We start from the raw sequence: 13403 nt of genomic DNA, 5'->3' as shown, positions 1-13403 counted from the left end.
TTACTCCTTTCTGCTATTGTCAGCTCTCATCCTCTCTTTTCTGAAGGGCTCAACGAGCTCTCTGGTGATCTTTATGAGAACGGCCCCTCCTCTGAATCCATCCTCTACTCTGCTTCAAGAAAGGCTTAATCAGCAATGAGTGCTCCCCTCCCCTCCCCACCAAAACCCTCTCACCTGGATCTGGCCTCAGATCCTCAGCAGGAAAGGGAGAAGCAGCCACAGGAGCTCAGGCCTTTGAGAGAACAGTTGCCAGTCACTGTGTATCTGAACCAGGAGACTCTGACTGCTCCTTTACCTGCTCACCCAAAACTGCAGAGACCTTCCACAAAGGACCCATGTTCCCATGAATCTGGGGACCCCTCCAGGCTCTCCCTCTTTCCTGGTTTCCCCCCTTTCTATTCTATGCTTCATATCAAGATCTTCCTGCTCTCCTAGCTCCCAGCTAGTCGTGGCCCAGTAGGACTCTCTGATGAGTTTTGGAGATTCATTCTTGCCTTACCCCAGGTATCATGGTCTACTAGCCACAGGCAAGCCCTATGCTTCCTGGTGACTGGGATGCTGCAAACCAGCCCACCAGTTGAAGGGATCCAGATGGGATGCCCGACACCATCAGCTTTGAGAGATGAAGTTCACCGGCAACCTTTTGAAATCTATAACAAAGGTTTCTAGTTTGTCCATTCATTGATTCACTTAACAAATATTTATATACAGAAACTATTGAGAGTGCCAGGTACCTTCATAGTGTTGAGGATCCAACAGTGAGGGTGTCAGACCAGGTACCTGCTCATGGACTCTATTCTGGTGCTGGAGGGACAGGGAAATAGATCTGTCAGCTCATACACAGCATCAATAACAGTTAATGGTTCCCAAAGTCAAAAGACAAGCTGTATGATATGCAAGTGACTAAGTGGGAATAGCTATTGAAGACAAGATCTTCAAGGAATTAACCTCTGAGTATTGACATGTGGCACTAGTGGTAAAGAACCTGCCTGCCAATGCAGGAGACAGAGATGTGGGTCCCATCCAGAGGTTAGGAAGATCCCCTGGAGGAGGAAATGGAGAATCCTATGGACAGAGGGGCCTGGTGCGCTACAGTCCATGGAGCAGCAAAGAGTCAGACACAACTGAGCAAGTAACATGTTCCTGGAGGAGAGGGGCGGTGGGGAGGTAGAGAGAGGGTTCTGGGATTCAGGGAGCCTGGAGATGTGAGCTCCAAGGCCACGCTATTGCAGCCCCAAAACAGATGCAGTCATAGGTTGCAATAGGGGAGCCATGTTGGAGAAGCAAAAATTATAAACACTTAGCCCCGGGCAGGCCCTGCACACGCCCTACTATCATCTCAGTTCTACTCTCCTGTACAGTGGACATCCTGAAACAAAACACACATCTGTAAAAATACATGCAAAAATGGCACTCTGATACTTATGCACGAGTGTCCAGTGTGCTAGTATAAATTCCACTCCAGGCAAAATGACCTCCTTGACCTTTTTAATGGCCTAATCAGCAGATCTCCCTTGAGAAGGGCTTCCTCCTATCATGATTGTCTTTTTTCTTGCATAGATGTTTTTTCCTTGACTACTATGTAATGGTTAAAAAAAAAAAAAAGAAAGAAAAAGAAAAAAAGCAACCCTATGAAATAGAAGGCACTTTGAAAGCACGAGGACCGCTCCGTTCTCTCTCAAGTCCTGCTACCCCGGCCAACAGTGAGGCTTTAGGATAAAGTTAGGCCTGTATGAAGGATGAATGGGCCCAGTCTGTCTCCTGCAGAGCTCTGCTGTGTGGATGGGGCCAGAGTCGTCACTTGGTTCATAAGCTTTAATAGAGCGTCTTTCATTCAAAGATCCCAGGACACTTCACAGCTGCTAAAATGATCCTAAGCAAATATTTGTAGCCACACAGTACAGGTGGGTCTGTGGAGGCACCGAGAAGAAAAAAAGGACTGACCAAAGACCCCAGGAGTCAATTGCAGAGGCAGGTCCAGATTCCAGGACCTGGACCCATTCAGAGCTCTGTCTGCAGGCCCAGGCCTAGAAAGGGTCACTGGGGCTTTGTGACGGAGATGAGACTTGACCAAACAAATTTGAGATCCATAGTAACAGCCAGATGTGAGCCCACCAGATCCTAATCCTATGTCACTCAAGCACTTGTGCATGGTGAGTTTGTGACCTGCTGCTGTAAGTGGTTGGGAGCTTTAATAATTAAAGCCCTCTAATTAGATTGACAGAATCTGTCAGACCGAGTTCATGCACTAGAGTGTGTTCTGTGTTCCTGGAAAATTCACATTCAGCTTCGATTATCCTCATTTCCTGTGTGCTAGGGCCAAAAAGACCAATGTAAAAAACAATCACACAGCCATATTGCCAAGATTAGGGCAGAAAAAAATACAATCCACCTGCGTAGGCTACAGGCTGGGGTCCAAGTCAGGGGGTCAGAGAAAAGATGGAATGTTATGGTCTGAATGTTTAAGTCTCCCCACAAATTCATACCATGAATTTTAAATCCCTAAAGCTGATAGTATTAGTAGGTGGACTATCAGCTTTGGCTTCACTGGTGACTCAGTGATAAAGAACCCACCTGCCAATGCAGGGGATGTAGGTTTAGTCCCTGGGTTGGGAAGATCCTGTGGAGGAGGAAATGGCCACCCACTCCAGAATTCTTGCCTGGAAAATCCCATGGACCAAGGAGCTTGGCAGGCTACAGTCCATGCGGTCTTGAAAGAGTCAGACATGACTTAGCGACTAAACAACAACAGCAATTAGTAGAAGGAGCTTAGGAGGAGGTGACCAGGTCTTGAGGGTGAAGCCTCCATGAATGAGATTAGCACCCTTATAAGAGACCCCAAGGAACTCCTTTGCTCTTTCTGCCATGTGAGGACACAATGGGAAGTCTGTGACCTGGAAGAGGAACCTCACCCAACATGCTGACATCATGACCTTGGACTTCCAACCTCCAGAACTATGAGCAAGAGATTTCGGCTCTTCATAAGCCACCGGGTCTATAGTATTTCATTAAAGCCACCTGAAGGGACTAGGACAAAGACTGCACTTTGATATGGTCCTTTGGGATGGATGCTACCCCATTCTTGCCGCTGCTAACCTGAAAATAAACAAAACTCCACAAAACATAGAGCCATCACCTAGGGGCTCCTTCTTTGAATTGGCCACACTGGGACTGATTAGCTGAAAGACAGACAAGGCAGGAAGGATTCAGGAGGAAAGACGGGAAAGAGAGAAAGAATAAGAACTCCAAGACTCGTTATGGGCTGCCTGACACTAACAGTACTTCTCACCCGATTTTCTCCCCAGAGATTGGTTTGTTTTGGAGCTTCTCCCAAGGGCAGGATCTCAGTTGAGATCCCCCTGGATAACAGGCACTCAGAGGAGCTCAAAAACATGTAGGCAACTGCCAGCATGGTTATGGGAGCTCAAGGGCCAGTTTGGTACCAAATAATGGTTATGAATTCAAATTCAGCCTCCTCCATTACTAGCTGTGGGATCTTGGGCAAGTCACATCATTTTTCTGTGCCTCATTTTTCTGGGCACATGTAGTATGTGCTTGCCAGGATTCTGAAGGAAGAAATTGGTAAAGTGGAGCACTTAGAGCTTGGTTGACAGTACGAACCCAATAAATGTCAGCCACTATTATTATTACTATGATGTAGCAAGCTCAGCATACCCCAGAACTTATTAGATTTCTGGTTCTTCTTCAGTGCAGATCCAATTCGCTCTTGGGTCCAATTTAACTTAGGAATTAGACACATAAGACTTAATTTCTCAATTAAACGGCTTCAGCCAAAAGACCACATTTGTTGGCGGGTGAGGAAGGAAGCTGGGCTTTGCCGAGTGGTGCTCTCATCACTGATGTTTTGCTGGGCATCAGCCAAGGCTGGCCCTGGGTAGCCTGAGAGACAGGCCAAATTTGCTTACAGGGAGCTGCTCCCCTCTGGTGCCCACCTTCCCCGGCCCACCCAGGATCTATGACCCCAGAACCCCCCAGGGAATGGGCATGGGTGGCAGCCTTCCAGTATTGATTAATCATCAGATTTGCCGTGAATTGGGGTGCAAGGGCCAGCCTGGTGGGGAAACCCATGGCTTGAGGCCACGGTGGGAGAGGTGGCCAAGGAGAGAGCCAGAACCGAAGAGGGGTGGACCTCAGTGCTAGGATTTGTCTCAGCAGGTCTTGGGCAATGGAAAAGCATTTTGTATACATAAAGGACCACCCAAATGTTAAGGGGCACTATTCTGTAACTGTTATGACTTTACATTCAAAAACCACAGTTGTTTAATATCCATGCAACAGGCAACACAGCAAAAAAGCCTGAGCTCTGGGTGTGCCCCGCCTCCGTGGCTGACACACGTGTGACCCCAGGGAAGTATCAAAGCCCCCCTTTCAGAGCCTGACCTGTCCCCCTGTGAAGTCCCAGGACAACAGGGTCTTTGATGAACAGACGGTGACAACATAAAACGTCTGGCCCGTAGCAGAGACAGTCAGCCGAGTCTGCGGTCCCCTCTCTCTGGAGAAGACACAAGGTACTTTTTCCACACAGAAATGGAACTTCCTAATATTGGAAAACAAGACTGACCCCAGAGAAGGCGTCACTAGTAAGTGATTTTCACAGCATCTTTTCTCTCCTTCAAGACCACGCAGAGAGGAACTATTTATTTCAGCGTGGTTCAGACACCAGTGGGATTTGTTCACAAAAAGTGGGGTCTAGGGATGTTTTCCATACGTGGGGCACTTTTGTTGACTATCCTGTCTCAGTGGACTCTGCCCAGCAGGAACCTCCAGGCGTGTGTTGAAAGGGCAGAAGGAGCTTGCCAGGGAAGCCCAGCACGCTGGGAGCCTCAGTGCCAGGCTTTGCGTGTCAGCTGGAAGGCTTTCCCAGGCGATTACTGACCACAGCAGACAACCCCACTAGCCCAGGAAGGAGGAGGGGTGTCCCGGTACGGAGGGAGCACCGCTCTCTCGTCCCATGAACACAGCCAGCACGCCCATGGCTTCTCACATGTCCCCTGGCCTGGGCTGCTCCCTAGCCTCCAGACGGCTGGCCTGGGAGCTGAGAAGCCTCTTTGCGAAATCACCCACACCCTAGAGGCCCAGGCAGGCATTTGTCACATGTGGGGATGGGAGTGTGCGGAGGTGGCATGGGTTTATTATTTCAAGATCATTCTGATTGGCTTCCCTCTGCGCCCCGACCTGCTTCAGTTGTGCCAACGACACCACCTCATGGACAGACATGCTCACTACAGATGACGTGGGGTTCCCCCCACCCCCGTCAGTATTCTCTGGGAAAATGAACTCTTCTCCAGACATCCACAGCAACTGACTAGGCCTGTGGGAATATGTGGGAAGTTGGGAGCTCCAGGAACTTCAGCGCCAGCATTTCTATATTGTCTGGAAGCTTCCTGTGGTGGTCAGGGGCCACAGGGGACAACCCAAGGAGAAGTAAAAGGAACAGCCGGGGAAGAGCAGCCCAGGAAAAATATCCATGGGGAATGCGAGTGTATGAGACGCACGGTCCCAGAGATTATGTATATAGATAGAGAGAGAGAGGGAGAGCGGGGGACTTCCCAGGTGACTCCGGGGTAAGGAATCCGCCTGCCAATGCAGGGGACATGGGTTTGATCCCTGGGTCGGGAAGATCCCCTGGCGAAGGAAGTGGCAACCCACTCCAGTTTTCTTGCCTGGGAAATTCCATGGACAGAGGAGCCTGGCAGGCTACAGTGCATGGGTTCGCAAAAGAGTCAGACACCACTGAGTGAGCGACTAAAAACAACAACAAATAGATAGATACCTTAGGACTCGTAACTAATGTGAAGGAAGAGAATAGGTTGGTATCCTCATCTGATGAGTGAGGTTGGTCTCAATGATCCTAATGTTTCCTTTCAGGGTCAGCAATCTCTAATGCTCAATGAAAAAAACTATAAAAAGTTTGAATTAACTTTCGCAATCCTAGTTGAGTTGTTAAAACAACAACACAGAGAATCCCAAACAGTGGAAGATTTAAAAAAATTGTGTTTGACTCAGAAATGCAGATGGGCCATTCTGTGTCATATCGAAATATTGATTGTTTTGCAGAGAACTAAGTGGGTCCTGGGAAATGAATAATTCACATTAATAGTAGTTTGCATTTTATGATCACTAATGGTGGTCAGCTGAGGATGGAGTGTGTGCTTGAGAGATATGGATCCATTCACTGGTTTGACGACTATCTATTGAGAGTCTGCACCCAGCCCTCACCCTGGGAGAGTGGATATATTCTGCCTATGCATCCGCACATGCTAAGTTGTTGCAGTTGTGTCCAACTCTTCGTGACCCCATGGACTGTAGCCTGCCGGGCTCCTCTGTCCATAGGATTCTCCAGGCAGGAATACTGGAGTGGATTGCCATGCCCTCCTCCAGAGGATCTTCCTGACCCAGGGATTGAACCCATGTCTCTTACGTCTCCTGCGTTGACAGGCGTGTTCTTTACCACTAGCGCCACCTGGGAAACCCATTCTGCTCAGGGGGGCATCCTAAAATGCAGATTCCGATTTAGTAGGTCTAGGGTGGAGCCCAGCATTTTTTAAAGGCTCCCAGGTGAAATCAGACACGTGTGTGCAGTAAGATGTGTGTCTTATAAGATTTTCTGCTGGTTGTTGGAGGAGGGATCCAGATCTTAAAGGCAGTGCAATTCGAAGGTTGGGGACAGTCCAAATGTTAGAAAGGAAGGCATAGCTTTCTTAGAAGACGAGGGTCAGACCGTCTGAGGATAAAATGTTGCTGTCATTTAAACGTTTGTGGATAATTGAGAATAAACAGTTAGGGGAAAGGGAGGGAGGGTAAAGGAGTTCTCCGGGCAACAGGACCCAGGCATTGTGATGTCAGCGGGTCTATTAACATGCAGCAATGGTTCTGAAACACAGAGACTCTCATCTCAAGGCTCTGGTCTGTCCATCCTTCGAATTGAGGTTTGCCTTTGACTTAATGGAACAATTTTCTTCTGGTGCCACAACAGCCATTTCATTCCAAGATGGATTGCAATGTGAACTGATCTTTTTCCATTTCGTGTCCCAAACCGCAGCACAATTAGCTTCTAAATAAATGCCAGCGGCTTCTGGGGGAGGCTCTGATTGCGAGGCTGGAATAACAGTGGGCAGCCACAGAGCGGGTCCTCGCTGGCTGGTCCCTACCAGGGCTAAGAGGTCCTGACGCCCTGCTCCTACTTACATACCCTGGATTTCCTAAGAGGCATCCACGCTGATGAGCCCTTATTGAACATTTTGGTCACAAAGTGGTTTCAGGGACAGTAAGAAGATGGAGTTTGTTCGGAAAGCCAACATATGTTTTAATGTAAACACAGATCACCTCTGCCAAAAACAGCTGTGTCTGCTTCCCGGAACTCCCGATCCTGTGTCCAGACAGACTCCGACTGCATGGGGAGATGACTCCCACCATGCCCCACGCTCTGATGTGAGTGAGGACAGATGTTATGGTTTGAAACGTGTCCCCAGCCTTCCAAATTCATACGTCAAAGTCCTAACCCCTAGTCCCTCAGTATGCCATCTTGTTTAGAAACAGGGTCATTGCAGATGTAATAAGATGAGAGATCATCCTGGAGGAGTGCTCTGTCGCTCAGTTGTGTCCAACTCTCTGTGACCCCGTGGACTGTAGCCCGCCAGACTCCTCTGTCCATGGGATTTCCCAGGCAAGAATCCTGGAGTGGGTTGCCATTTTCTCCTCCAGCATAGTGGAGGAGGGTGAACCCTAATCTAATATGAGTGATGTCCTTACAAAGGGGGAAATCTGTGAAGATGGAGGCACAGACTGAGCTGATGCTTCTATTAGCTTGGCCAAAAAGTTTGTTCAGGTTTTCTATTACAACAAAAACCCAAACAAACTTTTTGGTCAACTCAATACAAACCAAGGTGGCCAGCAGAATCCAGCAACCCGGGGAGAGACATGAACACACGTCCCCTTGCAGACTTCAGCAGGACCCAACCCTGCCCACACTTGACCTCTGGCTTCTAGTCTCTAGAACTGTGAAACAATACACTTCTGTTGTTTAAGCCCCTCGGTTTGTGGACTCTCTCAGAGCAGCCCTAGTATACTAATACAATAGACTGAAATAGAGTTAGGCACCCATAATATTAAATATTTTTCTGTATAAGTCCTTGGAAAAAATCATTTAATCTCTATAAAAATTGAAAGTTGGAGCAAGTGGTTAATGAAATTCCTTGCATTCTGTGAAGGTGAAGCCTTCTGTGATTCTCAGAGACTGTGATGTATTGATCAACGAAAGGTCATTTTGTTGATCACATCAGCCAAGTGAGGGCTGAGAAAAACAACACCCACATCCACAGGAGGCTGAGGACAGGTGGAGGAAATGGAATTCAAACTACCAGGTAACCAGGCAGAACCTTAACCCTGTGTGGCCTCAGATGCTAAACAGAGACCGGCCCCTGCCAGGGAGGGCAGGGACCCAGGAGCAGAGGGTAGTCTTGTCAGGGCGCTAGGACAACCCCAAGGGGCTCCTCCTGCAGGTGGCATGACTGAGAAGCAGTGGGTAGGAGGCTGAGACCGCTGGCCTGAGTTTCCATCCCCCCGGGTATGCAGTTAGCACTGAGGCAGGCAGGTTGAGTGACTGTTCTGGAATATTTGTTGAAGGAGACCCTTGGTAAGCTGGTGGGTAGGAGCCCAGAGTCATTGTAGCTTGGGTATGAAAGGAAATGTGACTTCACATTGCAGTCACTGGTAGGAGGCACGTGGGCATTGGGGTGACATGTCCTGTGAACAGGACAGAACAGGGGCCAGTCCATGCTGCTCATTAGTGATTTCCCTAGTCAGGGCCCTGCGCCTTGTAAACCATCAGTTCATTGCATCAAAGAAGGATGATGAAATAGGAATTTGTTCCAGGATTGTGGGAAACAATTAGCCAATTTAGTCTTTAGGGCCATGTTACCCTTCTAGACTCAACTTTAATTAGCTGCTTATTTGAATTAAGTAATTAATCACTACATTGATTCTATTTAGTGCATGTTGGCCAAGGATAATGTGTATGACCACAAAGGTTAGCTTAGCAATTCAAGAATTTGAGTAGGAGAGGCAGAGTTAAACATCCCCACGTTATCAGTCACTAAATCTCAACCAGCTTTCTGATATGTGTCAAGTTCTGTGCTGGATGCTTGTAATCAATGTTCAGGGTCATGTAGAAAGTGGCCAGTGATTATTCTTCAAAACAGTGCAGTAAGCAGAATCCCCATGCTCCCTGAAAAGCCTCTGTTTTCTCTCTCTGTTTTTGTACACATGGTTTTTCTCTTCCAGAAATGCCCCATCTTACAAATTCATTCCTCAAGGCTTCTCTCTCCAACGACTTTATCCACCTATCACCTCTGGATCTGGTGAATAAGAGTACTTCCTCCTTTGCATACCCATCACTCATCACCAGTGTCTTCTGGAACTCATATGCAATCTTGTATTCTAGTTCACCACCATTTGCCTCATCTCTTTTACTAAGTTATATCTTCCCTGGTGTGGTGGGTTGAACATTATCTACCTTTCAGAATTCCTGTCCATCTGAAACCTCAGAATGTGAACCAATTTGTCAAGAGGGTCTTTGCAGATATAATTTGTTAAGGATCTTGAGATGAAATTAAGCTGGTTTTTAAAGGAAGGCCCTAAATCCAATGACCAGTATCTTTATAAGAGAAAGGAGAAGGAGATAATGGTCACAGCAAGACACAGAGTGAAGATGACCTGGGAAGACGGAGGCAGAGATCAGCCACAAGCCAAGGAAAGCCAGGAGCCACCGGAGGCTAAAGTCCTCAGAAGCAAGGAAGACTCAACTTCTCCTTGGACATTTGGAGTAAAGATGCTGACACTTTCCTTCCCTACTTCTGGTCTCCAGCACTGTGAGAAAAGAAGTTTCTATTACCACCACGTTTGTGGTAATTTGCTATGGCATCCCAGGGAATTAATATACCTGAGTATAAGGTGATGATGCAAAGGTAATTCATTTGCATGATGGGTACCACATTATTATTCTGAGTCACAAGTGAAAGTGAAAGGTGCTCAGTCATGTCCGACTCTTTGTGACCCCATGGATTATATAATCCATGGAATTATCCAGGCCAGAATACCAGAGTGGGTAGCTCTTCCCTTCTCCAGGGGATCTTCCTAACCCAGGGATCGAACCCAGGTCTCCAGCATTGTGGGCAGATCCCTTACTAGCTGAGCCATAAGGAAAACACATTGTTAGTCACAAACCATGGGCAAATCACTATTTCACTTGGTGTTGATAATAAATTATTACATCAACGGCTCTAGAAGTTTATAGTAATGCTTTCCCCACCAAGGTCCCTCAAGAACAAGAAAAAACAAAAGCCCAGCAAGATTTCAGACCAGAACCTGTCAGCACAGGGCTATTCCTTTGACATCTTGCTTCAATGTCATTTCCTGGCATTGCGAGTTATTAAACGCTTACATGGTGATATCTGATCTTTCCTTCTATTGTTCCCCAGTGTCTACCAGACCTCTGTCGTTCAAACACAAGCTGGTGTGAAACTAAAGAGAAGGCAGGGACGCCACAGGGCACCACACAGCTGTGCTTTCTAGTATTTGCCCAAATGGCTTCCTAGGGTAACAGCGATCACTAAAGCGCTCTGTTTTGAGTAAGCAACCTCTATTTTAACCACAGATGGCTCTGAGCATTGTAGCCCTCTAAGTGATTCTAGAATAGCACATCCCTTCTCAGCCTGGGCATCCCAGTGTGGGAGTGTGCACTCACCAAGCACGGATTACTGGTGTTTTGTTGGCAAGGATGAGGCAGTTGCTCTCAGGGTGGGCTGGGAATGCAGCCACGATGCATTTATAAAGCAGACCTCTGCGCTTAAGGCAGAGAGTAACATGTATTGCTTCCTGGAAAACTGGACTCCATAGCTGAATCTGGGTCTGTTGCCCACTGCCATGCTGTCCTCGGTGGAGGGAAGCAGAGTGCTCCATCATAGGCATTGTCAGGTCTTGGGTGGTCCTTATTTTTTATAAATCCTGTGCTTTGTGGTTTGAGAAGAGAGCAGAAATAGTCTATCCCTTTAAATGAATCATCTCAGACACACAGCTCTGCAGCAACGTATCCATATTGATGAGTGTAGTATGCCTGCTTCCATCTCCACCCACCTATCTCCTCTTGACCTCTTATAGCAGACCAACTCAGGAGAAAGGAGGAGACTGATGAAGGAACCAGCTCTCCCACATCAAGTCCCTGCGACCTCTTGAGTGTCTACTGCCAGAGAGAGAAGCTAACTCTGGGTGAAGGAAGGCAGCCCCAGCGGAGTAGGGGAATCATTCTAAAACCCAGGCTTGTCCATGTTATCTTGGGGGTAGGAGTGGGGATCGGCACTCAGTTGCCATGGCAGATGGAAGTCCAAAGGGACTCCCCTACTTTCGGTGCTCACTCAAGGGAACACCCCGCTTGGCGAGTCACCCAGTGCCTCCTGCCCTTCCAGGGGCCGTATCATACATGGTATGTCTCACTGGGCGGTAAGATCCACGCCAACTGATGAAATCACCACCCACCCAGAGTTGTTAAAAGACTATTGATGTCAAGCTGTTAGTGGCCACCTTCCCATTGTCCAATCCAATTAAAATTAGCCTTTATTCTCACACATGGAAACCCAAAATAGTGTCCACAGGAGTATGACTCACTCACAAGCAGTGGTCTCTGAGGGCTCTGCAGATGACCACAGACTGATTTCTCATAGGACAGGGAGACTGGCTCATCTTTCTGTATCTTCAAAAGCTTTCTTACTCCAGGATCATCCCCACGGACATGTACATCAGACTTGACACAGCTCATCTTCAAAACAAAAGCAAACAAGTGGTCCCTTGACCTACATTCCCACACAACCCTGGTGCATGGCTGTTTCTCCGTAGAGTGCCTGTGTGAATGTAGGCTAAGTCACTCCAGTCGTGTCCGACTCTTTTCCAGCCCATGGACTGTAACCTGCCAGGCTCCTCTGTCCGTGGGATTCTCCAGGCAAGGACACTGGAGTGGGATGTCATGCCCTCCTCCTAGGGGATTTCCTTGACCCAGGGATTGAACTGTCGTGTCTTATGTTTCCCACATTGGCAGGCAGGTTCTTTACTGCTAGCGCCACCTGGAAAGCCCCTCTCCTTAAAGTAAACCTCCTCAAACATTGTGTGTTATCACTGTCTCTATCTTCTCAGCCTCCATTCTCTCCCAACTCTTCATTCCCAACTCTATCAGAGGGGAACCACTGACTCCACTTACTTAATCCAGAGACCAGTTCTCCATTCTGTCTTACAAAACTTCTGAGCAGTATTGTCATGGTCGACCCTCCCACCTTCTTAAAACTTTTTCTTCCCTAGGGTCCTAGGAGACCATGTTTTCTTGGTTTTCATCCTACCTACCATACTGTTTCTTTTTTTTTTTTTTTTTTATTCATTCTCATCTGCCCAACATTTTAATGTTAGATTCCCCTGGGATGGAATCTTCAGAGTTTTTCTCTTGTCTTCCTTCCTTTTCCTTCTCTTCTCTTTCCTCTGTTCTTCTCCTCTCCCATCTCTCCACCCCTCCTCTCCACTCTTTCTCCAGGTGATCTCTTTCAGTCTCATACCACCTACATATTCATGGCTCCTAACTCTGTCTTTCCAGTCCTCATCTTTCCCCTAAGGAAGCTGTCTCCATGACATCTCTGCTTGGACATCTAATAGACACCTCAGATTGCATGTCTTGACATCCCTCCAGAGCCTATTTCTCCCCTGGGATTCTCATGGAGGCAAATGACCCCATCATCTACCCAGTTGCTCAGGTTAAAACTTAAGAATCATTTATCTTTTATTATTCCTTTTTTCCCCCCCTAGTTGTTATCTCACATTCAATGCCATGGTCCTATTAGCTCTAACTTCAGAATTTCCCCCGGAATCTCATTACTTCACCACATCCTTTGCTCCAGCCCTCATCCGTCACCATCTCCTGCCTAGCCCACAGCAATAGCTCCACTCCCTGTGTGTCCCACTTCCCCTATGTACTGCCTTCTCCACCCAACAGGCCAAATAACCTCTTAAGAGTGTAAATCTGCTACTTTGCCCTCTTGCTTAAATCTTGTTAATGGTGTCTAAACACATAACAGTAAAATTTAGGCTGCTTGCCATGTATGTAATCTGAGCCCTGTCTACATGGTCTGACCCGGTCCTCCTTGCCTCCATTCTCATCCTGTTTATTAGGCTCAGTTACACTGACCTTCTTTCTAGAACTCAGACACCCCTCACTTGTTCCTGCACCAATGTCTGCATTTACTGTTCCTTCTGCCAGGAATGCTTTTCCCCCGACCTTGGCATAATTAACCTTGCACCTTTCAATTCTCAGCTTTATTGTCACCTCTTAGGAGAGAACTTCCCCACCT

General features: G+C 47.5%; 1 long non-coding RNA gene across 1 annotated transcript; it reads left to right on the top strand.

The window, feature by feature from the left end:
• Positions 1-4473: 4473 nt before the first annotated feature.
• LOC110137890 (uncharacterized) lies at positions 4474-12419 on the top strand. The gene is made up of 3 exons (XR_002314064.2): positions 4474-4601; positions 8232-8384; positions 9304-12419. It is a non-coding gene; the product is annotated as an uncharacterized lncRNA (long non-coding RNA).
• The last annotated feature ends 984 nt before the right edge of the window (positions 12420-13403 follow it).

The sequence above is a fragment of the Odocoileus virginianus genome, chromosome 32 (assembly GCF_023699985.2).
Source record: "Odocoileus virginianus isolate 20LAN1187 ecotype Illinois chromosome 32, Ovbor_1.2, whole genome shotgun sequence".
In the NCBI taxonomy this organism is placed as follows: domain Eukaryota; kingdom Metazoa; phylum Chordata; class Mammalia; order Artiodactyla; family Cervidae; genus Odocoileus; species Odocoileus virginianus.
Note: the sequence above shows the minus strand (reverse complement) of the source record. Positions and strands in the feature narration are given on the sequence as shown.